General features: G+C 35.2%; 1 protein-coding gene across 2 annotated transcripts in view; it reads right to left on the bottom strand.

Moving 5' to 3' along the window:
* LOC143222439 (neurotrimin-like) overlaps nt 1–16,808 on the bottom strand; it is a 133,583-nt gene that overhangs the window by 54,816 nt on the left and 61,959 nt on the right. The window lies entirely within an intron of this gene.

The raw sequence follows: 16,808 nt of genomic DNA on the forward strand, positions 1-16,808 counted from the left end.
TACAATAACTTATATTTATTATAAAAACAAAATAATGCCAAGATCCATTATAATTTATTTCAGTCCACGTTATTTGGTTAATGGTATACCTGTGCAAACATATATTGTATATTGCTTTTGATGTACAACACAATCATATTATTTTGCTGCGAAATACTACCAAGTGTGCAAAATGTTCTAAGAATTTATTTTCCATCAAATAACTATTTTTTTTTGGCCAACTTACAAGAGTGATAAATTTGTCCAAGGTTATAGGGTTAAGGGTTAAAGGGAAATTTTAAGGAAATATAATTTTATTTAACGATATATGACGAATTCTTTCATTTTTAACTCACTTCTAGAGTTATTACAACTACTTCATTATAAATCATACGGTTCGATTTAACTTCGGTTCGTAGCGTTCCAAGATATAAAGTCATCAATGAGACGTGATATGTAATCAAAATCAGGTAAGCATGAACCTCCGCTAGGGGATGGGATGAGGGTTTAGTAGCTCATCTAAACCTAATTATATATATATATATATATAAGGTACTTCAATTCGCGATTCTGAAACTTTTGTTATTCGCTAATTTTACTTTTCAATTCCTCACTTTCTTTTGTTGATGGAAATTTTTCGTGCTATAGCGTAGGCTAAGAAAATCCATTTTTTTAAAGTACGATTTCAGAAACTGACTTTTATGATGTCGAGAAACCGACTTAAAGTGAAACTGTATTCTAAAGTTGGTATTGGTATTACAACTTTTATTAAAATAACGTATAGAACAATGTTCCGACCTTCTTAGGTCATCTTCAGGGCAACAAAAACCGATTTTGTTTAAAAAAAATAACATTTTATAAGTCTTTAGAGCGTTACCAAAAGCATTCTCGTTCACGGTTTCAGCAAAAGTAGAATAGCTTGTTCTCGATTCTTGGTCGGTGGTTTCGAGAGTACATAAATGTCTTTTTATTCTTTACTCTTTACGCCAAGCTAACAATATTATCAATAACAGAGAAGTGATGAATCGAAATCTTTACTAAATAATATTTATGTAAGAAGCTTAACCACCCAAAGTTGATGACGAAGTAATAAACATGCAGATGGACAAAGTACAACACCCTCCAACAGCGATTTATAATGTACAACAAAAAGAAATCGATCCTTGTACTATTATTACCCTAGCTACGAAGAATGCCAACCATGATAAAAAAAATAAAAAATAACTTAATTTATCCTTAAAATTAAACTTCAACGTGTTCACGAGCTAAAAAAATGTTTTTTTTTCTCGTTCAAAGACAAAATCGTCTTCCAATTTGAATGCTCGAATCTCAAATAAGAGTATATAATACAGACAGCCAGGATACAAGGATACAACGAAGACCGAATCTTTAAAAGAGGGAAATCTCACTTTAGGAGCAAATTATACGCTGAAATACATAAAAAGCTCATCGAATAGAAAGAAACCAGTCCTTCTAGATACTTCTGAAAGGTTGAGATGAGAGAAATCTGAATACCCTCATAACTAGTAAACCAGCAACCAACGATTGGGAACTCGGGTTTCCAGTTTTGTAGAACGTTAAAAACGAAAGAAACATGCAACTAGGTATTTCTTAGTTGTCTTTATCAGAAGAAAAAATCTCCCCTAAACCTAAGATCAAACAATTCTGTTTGAAGTATTTGTTGATTTAAATGACTGTTTAAGTTTTTGTTATTTTTAAAGTACTTTACTTTTATTTATTGCTTTTTAAAGAAGGTTTTAGCGAGTTATTAATAATTTGTTTGTTGTAGTGCAAAGTTACATAATAGGTTCTCTGCGCTTTCTCTACCACGGGGAATTAAACTCCAAATTTTATCGTTCTGAGCCCGTAACTCTAATGCTAACGCATTGAGGGACATTATCTTACAAAGAGTAGTAATATTAAATGGTTACTTTTAAAATATATTCTAAAGCACTATGGGAGCTATGCAACGTAAAGCATGTGTTAGTGTCACGTATTTTGTGGAACTCCTCCAAATGATAAAGAATAAGTTGGAATATCGAATAGATTTGGTTCAGTTTGTTTTGAATTTCGCGCAAAGCTACTTTAGGGCTATCTGCGCTAGCCGTTCCTAATTTAGCAGTGTAAGCCTAGAGGGAAGGCAACTAGTCATCACCACCCACCGCCAACTCTTGGGCTACTCTTTTACCAAAGAATAGTGGGATTGACCATCACATTATAATGCCCCCACGGCCGAATGGGTGATCATGTTTGGTGCGACAGGAATTCGAACCTGCGACCCTCAGATAACAAATCGAGTGCCTTAACTATCTGACCATGCCGGGCCATATCGAATTGAAGAAAGTAAATGACTGATAGTTTGGCCAAATTCAGTGCAAACATCTTAGTTTGGAGTTCGTTTAAAATCTAAAATACCCCCTGTTAATAACTTTGGTTTTTTTATGCATTCTACACACACGTTTAATTTATTTTCTTTAAATCCTGTATAAACTTGCGTGTTTCTATATCCCGTTAAATCAGCATATAGACCTTCATACGCTTGCTTCGAGATGTGAGTTTGCTGTGAATTATATTTCATGCTATTAAAAAGAGCCTAAAACATGCTATTACCAAACTTATTTTTGTTTTTGTATTTTTGCAACGTCGAATACGCCGTATTAGTACGAATACCCCAATAATTTGTGGCAGTAAAATGTTATATATACTACAGTCACACCACAGAATGTGATAAGTGTTGAAATAACGAATAACAAACTCTAAATAACCAGAAAGAAATAATACTAAGTTTTATTTCTACTTTTAACTCAGAACTATTTATGAACATCGATTTGTGAAACCATATTTTGTCTATTGAATTTTTAACACCTAATGCATACCTCACGGTGAAAAGAATTCCTCATATAATGTCCATTTTAACGTTAACTGCGAATTTTGAACATTGAAATAGTATAGTATTTAGTACTAAAATGGAACAACGAGAAATATTTTCAAGGTCGTTTTTATTTTTATTTATTAAGTGTAAATACTTGAAACTTTATGATCGTTTGAATATTCCAATTACCGGGAACATATTTACAGAATCCATAAAGAAACACCTTTAAACAATTACAGAATAATGATGAAACACATGAAAACAAGTAGACAGTCCATAATGAAACACTTCCAACAGGTACACAGTCCATAATAAAACACTTCCAACAAGTAGACAGTCCATAATGAAACACTTTCAACAAGTAGACAGTCCATAATAAAACACTTCCAACAAGTAGACAGTCCATAATGAAACACTTCCAACAAGTAGACAGTCCATAATAAAACACTTCCAACAAGTAGACAGTCCATAATGAAACACTTCCAACAAGTAGACAGTCCATAATAAAACACTTCCAACAAGTAGACAGTCCATAATAAAACACTTCCAACAAGTAGACAGTCCATAATGAAACACTTCCAACAAGTAGACAGTCCATAATGAAACACTTCCAACAGATTCACGGAATTTAAATAAATTTATTTGTGACTTGTAAAAAGTCGAAACCAAATGACTATATTTCACAGGATCACCTGTTACAGTAGTTATTTATCTTAACATACAAACTACGGTGTTGTCACATGTGACAACTTGTTAAACAAGTGTGAATTTAAGTCACAAATTTTAAACTATTAATCTTTGTTATGTTGTTTTAACAAAAAAAAATCTTAAAATAAAATACACATAACTATTCCACAACAATACAGGTGGCATACCTCGCGTAAATCATGCTATTGAACACAGATGAAAGTTAAAACTTCTTCCAAATCCTTAGTTTTAAGAAATGCAACAAATACGAATGCGCGTCGTCATAAACTTTCTTATTTCTGGGCATTGCCGTTACCTTTAAAAGTATGTTTGTTTGTTTGTTTTGAATTTCGCGCAAAGCTACTCGAAGGCTATCTGCGCTAGCCGTCCCTAATTTAGCATGGTAAGACTAGAGGGAAGGCAGCTAGTCATCACCACCCACCGCCAACTCTTGGGCTAATCTTTTACCAACAAATAGTGGGAGTGACCGTAACATTATAATGCCCACACGGCTGAAATGGCGAGTATGTTTGGTGCGACGGAGATTCGAACCCGTGACCCTCGGATTACAAGTCAAACGCCTTACAAGTCATCACCACCCACCGCCAGCTCTTGGGCTACTCTTTTACCAACCAATAGTGGGATTGACCGTCACATTATAACGCCCCCACGGCTGAAAGGGTGAGCAAGTTTGGCGCGACCGGGATTGAAACCCGGGACTCTCGGATTACGAGTCGAACGCCTTAACCCACCTGGCCATGCTGGGGCCCTTTTAACAGTAAATTCCCACTACTGTGATAAATAACGGCCAGAAATTGTTCAATCAAAGTGTAAAAATCTCTCACGCAAAAAAGTGTTGCAAGTTTTATTTATTGGTGATAATTTGTATTGTTAAGCTAATTTTAATAATTTATTATTAGGCTTACATTTTAAGATAACAATTTTATTTCCGGTTTATTGGTTCCTTCTAATACATAACAAACAAAATTGACCAAAATTGGTAATTTTTTATTTTTAAATATTCTTTCAGAATAATAAGGCCCGGCATGGACGAGGGTTGCAGGTTCGAATCCCCATCACACCAAACGTGTCCCTCTTTCAGCCGTGGGGGCGTTATAAAGTGATGGTCAATCCCACTATTCGTTGATAAAAGAGTAGCCCAAGAGTTGGCGGTGGGCGGTGATGATTAGCTGCCTTCTTTCTAGTCTTGCAGTGCTAATTTAGGGACGGCTAACGCAGATAGGCTTGGTGTAGCTTTGCGCAAATTTCAAAGCAATTCAGAATAATAAAAAGTATATAAGTTACTGTTGAATTATTCTATCAATTCTGATTTTGTATTGAGACCGAAATCATATTTTTATCCATAATTCAGGTTGTTTTAAGCGCAGAAACAAGTGAATCATCAAAACAATTTAGTCACTTTATTAATCAAATTAATTAATTTATTAATCAAACACAGAACTCCAAAGAGTATTTTCAATCAAACAAAATCGAATTATTCAGGATATGTCAAGGAATTTCTTATCCACACTGAAAGTTATACTGACACAAACACGTTAAAAACAATATGATGGCTGGCTAGTGACGTAAATAAATTAGTTTTAGTTACATAGCATTACCGACATATAATTCTGAGCATCCAAATGATATATATATTATAGCCATAAAATATTCAAGCCATAAACCAAAACACATTAACATGAAATAAAAAACTAATTACGCTGCACATTAAAAAAAAAAAGAGAGATCCTAGGGTACAAACTACAACGTGGGATTATAACATGTATCCTAGGTTTTGGAGGTGACCAGAGAAATAGTTGCCACATTGCGGTGGGGATACGCTGTCTATCAGTCTTAACTTACACGCTAGACTCACATAATAAAATTAGAAATTAGGAAAGTGAGATGTGGGTTCTCAAGCCTACAACGTCCCACATTTATATCACCCTTCACTTTCTGCAGACAGTTGTGGGAAGGTGACTAATCTCCCAAGTTGGAATGGTTTATGGCTTGAATATTTCATGGTTATAATATACTTAATCAGAGATTTGGATTTACTGTTTCTAACGCAATCCTTCCTCGTGATTTTGTTTAGTCATTTAACTTCATTTAGCTATAAATTATTTAATTTCAGTAATATATGGATATATTCATTTTTAATTTTAAATTAAAGATACTTTAGTCCCGTAATTTTGCAATTTTTTACACAATCGGTGTTTTGTCAAATATGTTTATGAACTAAGACAATTTTTAAAAGGAAACAGGCAGTCAACAACTGTGAATGAACGTTACAATGTATATATAAATCTTAGGTCTGGGGCTGAATTGTTCTTTTATGATCTATGTGTTTTTTGTTGTTTTCCTTGTTATTTAGATACGTTGCTCCTAGATGATAGATGTCTCTGTGTTTCTATGACTCAGCACAAAAAACATTTACCATCCTCCCGATTTTGTCCCCTGAAGGGATAATGGTACGTTTACGGATATAGAAAGCAAACGTTCAGGATTTGCTTCTCTCCAGTGGACACAATAGATAACTCCCAATGTGGTTTTGCTATAAAAAAACAAAAAAAAATCCTAGCGTTTCAAATATAAACTAGAGACATTACAACGCTAAACTTTTGAGCTCAATTCATGTGATAAGCAACAGAAAGCTAAAACAAAACGTAGATAACATAAATTTAAAAAAAATTCAGATATAATCAGTCATAAAAGATTATTTTACATGCCATACACATTTTAACATATGTATATATACGAAGAACTTTAATAGACTAAATCAAAAATTTAAATATTATATAAGATTTGTTTGTTTCTCTCTTTTTTTTAATTTCGCGCAAAGCTAATCGAAGGCTATCTGCGCTAACCATCTCTAATTTAGCAGTTTAAGACTAGAGGGAAAACAACCAGTCATCATCACCCACCGCCAACTCTTGGGATTCTCTTTTACCAACGAATAGTGAGAATGACCGTCATATTATAACGCTAACACGGCTGAAAGGGGAGCATGTTTGGTGTGACGGGGATTCGAACCCGCGACCTTCAGGTTATGAGTCGAGTGCCTTAACCACAGGTCATGTCGGGCCGAAAAGTTGGTCTTCGGTATTTTAAAATATATCTGCAAAACAATCTTTTACCAGCTTTAAAATTTATTTTGTACACTGTTAATAAGCAACCTACGTCATATATGAAAAAAAGTTACTAAGAATTTTGTTTAACTTTCCCTCAAAAAACAAAACAAATTAAAATAAAAATATATCATCTTTATCTAATGAAATTTAGGTTTCAGGTTATAAGTGATTTTACAGTTTCTGGTATATAAAACTTACAACATACGTGGCTAAGCGTAAACGTAAATTAATATCTATTCTCTTTAGCAATAGGGCCTGACACGACCTGCTGATTAGGAGCACTCCACTCGCATTCTGAAGACCACGGGTTCGAATCACCATCACACCGGACGTGATCGCCCTTTCAGTCTTAGGGATGTCAATTCCACTATTCGTTGGTAAAAAAGTAGCGCATGAATTGGTGGTGTGTGATGTTAACTTGCTTCCTTCCTTCTGGTCTGCTACTACTAAATTAGGAAAGGCTAGCACAGATGTCCCTCGTGTAGTTTTGCGCGAAATTGAAAACAAACTTCAGGTATAGAACTTTGAAAGCTCAAAATTTCTGTACGTCACAATGTATATAATTAGACAGTGAAAAGAATCTAAAAGTGTTTCTATCTTCTGGTACTTTTCAGCACATCTAATAAGTGACCCATTTTTTACAAATTTGCACCTACAATTATTGAACACTTTGAATTTGGTTTTGGTTTTGTTGAATTTCCCTCAAAGCTGCACGAGAGTTACCTCTGTTTATAGTCCCTAATATAGAATGATAGACCAGAAGAAAGGCAAGTTTTGGTTTACTCTTTCACTAAGAAATGGTGATGTCGATCATTGCATAACAACGACCCTCTCTCAGGCTGAATTGCGAGTCGAGTTCCTTAACCACTAGGCCACAACAAGGAGAGTAATGCTTGTGTTGTTGTTAGTTCTTAGGCTCCAAGTTTCAACAACAGCTGGAAGAAAACTGCACACGCTCAAGATACAAAAGTTCCATAAAATATTGAGACGAGATAACTTGCATGTTTGTTATGAGACATTTACCTCTAGATATGTAAATAAAAATTTACGGATTACCAGAACATTTAATATCATGTAGCGAGGACTTCAGCGATAAAGGCTAAGCTGGTTAATTACTTTTGAAGAAGAGCAGACACGTACAGTCATTTGTTGAATACTGATGAACAAAGTAGCATACAAGATGATCAGTGTAAAGCTGAGGAGTAATACACACGAATTCATTAACATCCCATTATTTTCATCCCACTTAATCACTGAGGTCTAAGGCAGAAATTATTCCGCGGTAAAATATAAGTACCCAATATGATACGGATTTGATGATATGTGTTTGAAATGCAACAAATTACACGGTAAACACGACAACGCAAAAGTTCAAAAAACAGTATTCTATGATGTACATTTAACATCCAATAACCTGTATGGTAAATATGACAACTGAAAAGAAAACAGGATGCTTGGAGAATAAACTTCTCTCATATACGTTTAGCAACAGTCTACACTGCACTGATTTGAATTTTGCGCAAAGCAGCTCGAGGACTATTTTCACTAGCCGTACTTGCAACTTATCAGTCATTACTATCCGCCGCCAATTCTTACATTACTGTTTTATCAACGAACGATTGGTATGACGATCACATAACGCCCTAACGGCTGACAAGCAAGCATGTTTGATGGGACAGAGATTCGAACCCACGACCTTCAGATTACGAGACAAGCACTCTAACCACCTGGCTATACCGAGCCTCAACGCTGTAAGTATGCTAGTTTAAAAGTAAACAACTAAAAGTTACCATTTACGTTTATAACGGATAAAATGTATGTTAGTATTGTACGATAGTAAGCGCGGCAGGACCAACTTCCATCTAAATACCTGTACAATAATACATTTGTTTGATGTCATTCGGCTACATAGCATTCCTTCTGCGATACGGATCACAGAGCTATGATACATTTAAATGAACAGTTAAAGTATTAATTTCGCAAGATTTGACGTTCGTAAGGTTCGAAATTCTGAGTCGTGAATAACTTAGACGTGTCCAAATATAAATAAAACTGACAAAACTTTATTTAACAAATACACGCACAACCATTGTGAACTGATGCACAAACACTCTCTTTATCCTCACGGTTATCTGCTCCATGATATGAGTTTGGACCCCAACACAATACATGACAAATATGGTCAGATTTGCTTAGAAATATATTATTGCAAGTAGAGTTCCAATCTTCACTATGATTTCCAGAATATCTCCTTATTTATCATCAGGACAGCTATATTAACCAAACCAGGAAGATCTGATCTACTTATGTCTCCCTAGAGTTATCATGTCAGTAAACTTATCAATACGTTCTTAATTTACAATCTAGAAAGTCTACAGTTACAAACAACAGATGAGCAAGTTCTATAGGGCGCAAACCCGTGGGATCATGGTTCGCGCCCTATATAAGCTTTCAGTTTGACCCATAGTAAATAAATTGAAATTCTTTTTCATTGGTGGTGTCTAATAGTCTGATATTTAAATACTTGACTTTAGAGATTAAAAACTACCCGTCTAGATATACCAATACGTTTCTCCAGTATCATACAAAAGTCGTTATTGTTTTTAAAGCAATTTTGACCAGTTCTTCCTTGATTAAATGTAACATACCAACTGAACCACGATTAACAACAACTAAAGACAGGAAAACTAGACCTATAACACTTCTATAACTGGACAGGACTGAAAAACAACCAAGTTTTACTAATGATGAAAAATACAGGGAGAATTATCTTTCTAATGACAGATCATTCGGTGCTACAAATGTTGTAGTTACATCAATGAATACTCTACCATGCTCTGAACCCGTTGGGTCATGGTTCGCGACCTATAACCGTGAAAAGAATACTAGCTTTGCGTTTTGTGATCGCGTTTACATTATCGGAATGAAAGTCAAATCACTCTATACGATTAGAGGAGTCTAGACAGGGCTATTGGTGCAGTTAACAAGTCTAGTTTATTAGTTACAAATCAGAGAAAGCAGGTAGCACTTGTGTAGCTTTGAGCAAATATTCACAACAAATAAATATATATATAGATAGTAATATGAACAAAACAACTACTGTTCTATTACGAGACCCACTTCAAAGTCCATCATCAGTTAATAACTTTTGGAGTTCAAAGCAATTGCGAAACATTCGTAATTACAGATGTACGTGGTATTACCGTATTTTTAAGCCCTATTATACAACTTTTTATTTGCAGATTCATTCTTTATTAACATATAATATTCATTGGTGTTTGCGATAACATAGTAACGGATGTAATGTTATCAAAACAACGAGTAATTAATTTGTTTTTAAAGATAGTATTTTGATTAGTAATGACTTAGAAGACAGGCTGTGATCTAAATAAACATATAAGAGGTGTTTTACGAAAGAAAACAGTAGAAGTAACAGATGAAACATTAATCGTCCTGGCTAAACATGCTGTTTCTTATTGAGCACAAAGTTACACAATGGGCTATCAGTGCTCTACCCACCACGGGTATCGAAATCCGGTTTTAGCAGTATAAGTCGGAAGACATACTGCTTAGCCACTGGGGGACAAATGATTATTTGTTGTTGTTTTGAATTAAGCACAAAGCTACACAATGAGCTATCTGTGCTCTGTGCACCACGGGTATCGAAACCCAGATTTTAGCGTTGTAAGTCCGCAGACATACCGCTGAGCCACTGGGGAGCAAATTATTGTTGTTGTTGTTTTGAATTAAGTACAAAGCTACACAATGGGCTATCTGTGCTCTGCCCACCACGGGTATCGAAACCGGGTTTTAGCGTTGTAAGTCCGCAGACATACTGCTGGAAAGCAGGCTAAATATGTCACGATTGTTCTGTATTATGGTTAGTCCATATTCTTCAAAAGATATTGCATTTTTTAAAAAAAACCTATGCGGTGGTACGGATGTTATATCTTTATCTTGAGAATGACTAACTACACAGTGAGTTAAATTAAAGTTAAATTACAGAAAGAGGTGTAAAAGTGATAATTTTAATAAATATAATTCCATTTGCTGGTAATATTCTCAGTGAAGCTGATCAGCCTCAATCCAGATGGAAAACTTATGAAAATACGAGATTCCCGCAAGGCATGTTGATGAGCTTTACTCTCCGAACATCAAATCGCGTTAGAAACGAGCTGAGAAAGTTAACTAAGAAGCAGTAGTCATTCGAGTGTTGAATCTTGCTTCAAGCATACATGTAAATCTAATTATAGTTGTGAACACAGATGACTGGGGGTTAATTTTCTATGGAAAGACGTTATGTCCACCCACTTTGGTACGTTTTCTACCTTATATGATTTTTTGTTGTTTTTTTTTTTTGGTTCCGTAAGATAAACAGAAACATGTACAGGCAATCAAAATCACTCACTTTCATTTTCTTTAGCTGGCGAAAACACTCAAATATTCGATCTCTTTAATTAAAACGAACCCTGAGGTTATTGGCCTCTAATAAACATCTTTATCTCTCCGCGAACAAAAAGATATCGTGGTGTAATTTCTCACAAAACTAATGTTTGTGTCTGGTAAAAACTCGACTCGTGGCCCGGCGTGGCCAAGTAGGTTAAGGCGTTCGACTGGTAATCTGAGGGACGTGGGTTCGAACCCCCGTCGCACCAAACATGCTCGCCCTTTCAGCCGCAGGGGCATTATAATGTTACGGTCAATCCCACTATTCGTTGGTAACACAGTAGCCCAAGCGTTGGCGGTGGGTGGTGATGACTAGCTGCCTTCCCTCTAGTCTTGCACTGCTAAATTAGGGACGGCTAGCGCAAATAGCCCTTGAGTAGCTTTGCGCGAAATTCAATACAAACAAACAAATAGTGCGAGAAGCGAACCACAAATTCTCGAATTCACAGTCCGGGCATGCTAACAATAGTTAGCATATTGGCTAGCTGGTTCCTATATTCTATGTTATAATTTTGTTAACATTTATGTATATCACAAGATTAGGCAATAGAGAATAGTACCTAATTATGTCTCAAGAATAAATGTATTTCTTATTCAAATAATCATCCTAAGATTGTTCTAAGTATGATTTTGTTCATAAAATTTAACATTACTAATTGTTTTTCTTTAATATACTTAAAGAAACAGAAATACGTCTGACGTGCTTTCTTTGCTTATAAGAACTTCAGCGTTTCTGTTTCCATAAATATTTTGTAAATCTTTTTTATATATAACCGAAAAAAAAACAGTTCTATATTTTTCATTTCTGAATTCCAGGAATATGGAGTATCATATATTTTTTAGGAAAGTCTGTGGAATTCAATTAGTGAGAAAAATGAGATGGAAGAGCCGGTAATGTATTGGAGATAAATATGCACTAATGGTGTCTTTCCTGGTCACTGATGACAGACGGAGAAGCATTACAGTTCAGGGAGTTTGGAGACTGAAAACATATACTGAAACCTAAACCTAACACGATAAGCTTAACAGTGTTTAGCTGGACCACACTGTATGACAAGGCATTTCTCACTTATGGTTTCGTTTGGAAATGTCTTTCGGTTTGTGTCAGGTTTTAAGATCCCAGTTGTCTCTTGTGTGTGTGTGTGTGTGTGTGTGTTTTTTTTTTCTTATCCGGAGCAGAAATTCTACTCTCAATAATATAAGTATAAATATTCGAAAAGCTGGGTAAATTACCCTAATTTATCGGGAATTGAAACTATAGGTTACATTATCACTTAAATCCAATTCTCAACAGGTTTTCGAAATTCCATAGAATTTTATCCTTGAAATACTAAAGCAATGAGGGGGTTGAATACGAATTTATTATTATTATTGTTTACTCATACGTTGGTTCTCATTCTTAATATGCATTAATTATATATTTATCAACTCTGAACATTTGATGGTCTGCGTAAAAATTGTAAACATTTTAACCACCACAATTAGGACAATTAGTTAAGACTGAGTCTCTTTTCAGTTGCACAGCGGACTTACAACTCTAGAAACCTGATTTCGATACTTGTGGTGGGCATAGCGCAAATAATCTATTGTGTAGCTTTGTGCTTAACTTCAAACAGAATAAAATATTTTCTGCTCATTTACGCTTCATAATTGGAGTTTCTGTAGTTTATTGACTTTTGACTTTGAATTTAAAGATTCAAATACTTAATTAGCTAAATTAGTCCATTATTATCTTTCAAATTATGCAATTAGCAACGAAGTCATTAGAGATTTAGTAACAGAAAAACCAATGAAGGAGCACGTGGTTTAACATTGTCCATTATCCAATTTTCGTTTCCTTAGTTCCCCGCTGATACAGCGGTAGGTCTACGGATTTGCAACGCTAAAATCAGAGGTTCGATTCCCCTCGATGGACTCACCAAATAGGCTGATGTGACTTTGCTATAAGAAAACACACACACACACATTAGTTTCCTTAACTGGCACCTTCTGCTAGTTTTAATAACTATAATAACTCTATTATACGACTTACTAAATGGTACGATACTCACCATGCTTTACAGTAAAATGACTTTCAAATTAGCTATTGAGCCTCAAAAGACTCATCTCCGTCGCAACTGGGTTAGTGAAACTGACATTAAATAGGATTTTGTTTCTGGTTTTCGTGCGAAATTACACAAGGGATTAATTTTGAACTGGTAGGTTATAGAGAGAAAGACTGCAATCAAAACCACCCACAGAGATATTCATATAATGAAACGACGGCTCTAAAGTCTGAAACGATATCTCGTGATTACGGAGCGCGAGCCAAGAACACTTGGATTCATAATTCAATACGATGACAAGTAGGCCACAACCGACCTATACACCGAACAAAATAAGTAACTCAAGAGTTATTTTACGAAATTGTTTCAGAGTTATATCTACACCAATGTCTTATACGTAAATGCAAATCACGTATTGTTTATTTTGGTTTTCCGGCTTGAACTTCTTAAGTTTAGCCACTTCCCATTTGGTTTGACAGAGATTAAGGTTTACTGGGTTAGGTAGAAAAGTATTTTTCGAAGACGTTTAGGAGAACTCAGCACAGAATTCAAAATGGAGTCACAGCAGTGAAAGTAAGGAATTCAGCTCAACATTCAAAACGGAATCACTTTAGTGAAAGTAAGGAACTCAGCACAGAATTCAAAATGGAGTCATTTCAATGCCAGTGAGGAACTCAGCATAGAGATCAAAACATTGTTCATCTTGTGTCTGGAAAAAAAAAATCCATTCAGTTTTAAAAACGTATTTTCAATTAAACTGGAGAACCAGGCACAGAATTCGGAACATTGTCATCTCAATGAAACATTAGACACGAAGGAGAACCTTAAAGAAAAACCTATTGTAACATAACTAATAGCAGTATATTTTCGTTGACGACAATCAAAGAGAAACGAATCCTAATAATATCTTTATCTCGAGACTTTCTTTTAGTCCTATGATATTACGTGTTATCATGGGGCTTATACGCGACCACTAAATCAGTTAGATTTAGAGTCAAAGGAACAGCCAGAAAACCAGGTGGACAGATAAGAATCTACGATACCCATATAGAAGAGGCTGTCAGCAGCTGTGAAGGAATTTATCTTTAACAGTTTCCTACTGCAGCTGAGTTATTACCCAATGTTACAAACTGCTGTCTACGGTTCTGAGCAAAAGGAAAATACCTTTATTAATCATACGGATAAGAAAAACTTTCTAACTTTTTCAAAGTTTTACTTTAATAAATCGTTACTACGAAAGATCGAGAATGGAAAACATTCCTTTTATTGGGCATGAATCATTTTAAAGGTCTGTTGTATCTTTCTCGTGTTTAGCTATCACCTAAACTGTAAAATATAGTTGAATAATACTTTATAGGATAGACAAGTGTTTAAATATAAAATAGAATAAAATAATATTTCTCCTTTTCACATTTACTCCAAGCACGTAGAATAAATTTTGAACTTTGTGTTGATCTTCAGAGCAATATTTGGCCCGGCATGGCCAGGTGGTTAAGGCATTCGACTCGTTATCCGAGAGTCGCAGGTTTGAGTCACACCAAACATGCTTGCCCTTTCAACCGTGGGGGAGTTATAAAGTTATGCTCAATCCCACTATTCGTTGGTAAAGGAGTAGTCTAAGAGTTGGCGTCGGGTAATGATGACTAGCTGCCTTCCCTATAGTCTTACACTGTCAAATTAAGGACGGTTAGCGCAGATAGCCCTCGTGTAGCTTTGCCCGAAATTCAAACCAAACCAGAGCAATATTCAAGAGAACAAGGTAATGTACAGAGAATATTAATATTATCGAATTTAACATTTATCTAAAAAAAAATAAAAGTATTTTCTAGTCGAAAGCAAAATTAAATAAGTGAAAAATTATATAAAACAACGTTTTGTCTGTTGACATAACATTCTTACCTCGATCAATCAAACCTGTTACATCTTAATTATTTTGAAATTTAAGAAAATTACATAGAAAAATATTTGTGTAATTAATTATAGTAATTAACTAATTGTTTTCATGTCTTTTTGCCTCCACTGCTTAAAGGGCGAGCATGTTTGGTGCGACGGGGATTCGAACCCGCAATTTACGAGTCAAACGCCTCAACCTACGTTGTCATGCCGGGCCTAATGCTATTGCAACAAATTTGTTTAGCAATTTGAGAGTAATAGTGCATAGAAATAATACGTGGAAATTAGTTTACTTCGTAAGCAAGCTCTTGTTTGTTTTCAATCAAAAATTATTGATTAATTGTTTGTTTTTGTGACTTTCGTGCAAAGCTACTCGAGGACTATCTGCGCTAGCCGTCCCTAATTTAGCAGTGTAAGACTAGAGGGAAGGCATCTAGTCATCATCACCACCCATCGCCAACTCGTGGGCTACTCTTTTACCAACGAATAGTGGGATTGACCGTCACATTATAACACCCCCACAGCTGAAAGGGCGAGCATATTTGGTGTGAAAGAGATTCGAACCAGCGACTCTCGGATTACGAGTCCATAGCCTTAGCACACTTGGCCATGCCGGGCCTTTATTGGTAAAGTATACCTAATTCAAATTCTTATTTTTGTAGGTCAATTGACATAAAACATTGTTGGTGACAATAACTTGAACAATTGTAATAGATTTATAACAATATTAAAAATATATCTCATATTATAACATTTTGTATTGGGCATAGTTATTACACACGTTCTTTAACATGTTAAAAACATTAATAAATTACTGAGTTTCCTGCTACGTTAATAACGCTAAATCGGAGTTCCTATCGCTAAGGGTTGAAATCCTTATCACACCAAACATGCTAGCCCTCTGAGCCGTCGGGGCGTTATAAAGTGATGGTCAATCCAACTGTTCGTTGGTAAAAGAGTAGCTCAAGAGTTGGCGGTGGGTAGTGATGACTAGCTGCTTTCTCTCTAGTCTTCTACTGCTAAATTAGGGACGGCTAGCGCAGATAACTCTCGTGTAACCCGAAATTAAAAAACAAACAAACCTATCGGTTAATCACATTTTACCGACTCTTCGGAACTCTATTTGTGACAGTTAACTGTCTTTAGATTTACGTGGTCAGAATATCCATTGTAACTGAGAATAGTTGAGTGTTAACTCATGTGTTAAAAATGTTTCATTTCATCCAGGTCCTCATGGTAATGTCATCACGCAAAAGACAAGTAGAATGTATTTTTCCAATTTTGAAAGCTCATTTTAATTTCACTCTAGTTCCAAATAACATTTTGCTTACGACTTCTTTAATCTTTAATATTTTTCACCACAATTTGTGTTGTATTTATTTATTGTAACCAACGAAAATTTAAGCTGCTGTCATTTGTAAAACTCAGTTACTTTGGATTGTTTTTTTTCCTGAGCTGATTTCGGGTGTAATAAAGTGAAAACGTTAAACTCGTGCGCAGCAGCAGAAAAATGTGGGTCTTACTTTCATGTTATAGCAAAAGGGATGAAACATATAAGTCACACCGAACATGCTCGCTCTTACAGCTGTAGGGGCATTGTGGTGTGACACTCAATTCATTATTGAGTTGGTGGTGGGTGATGTTGACTCGCTGCTCTCTCTCTAGTCTTACACAAACAAGGAAATATTTATATTTTTGATTTAATAAAAGTGTGTTTTAGAAGTTATATTTTATTATAGTTAGTCGTAATAAACA

The sequence above is a fragment of the Tachypleus tridentatus genome, chromosome 8 (assembly GCF_004210375.1).
Source record: "Tachypleus tridentatus isolate NWPU-2018 chromosome 8, ASM421037v1, whole genome shotgun sequence".
Taxonomy (NCBI): Eukaryota; Metazoa; Arthropoda; class Merostomata; order Xiphosura; family Limulidae; genus Tachypleus; species Tachypleus tridentatus.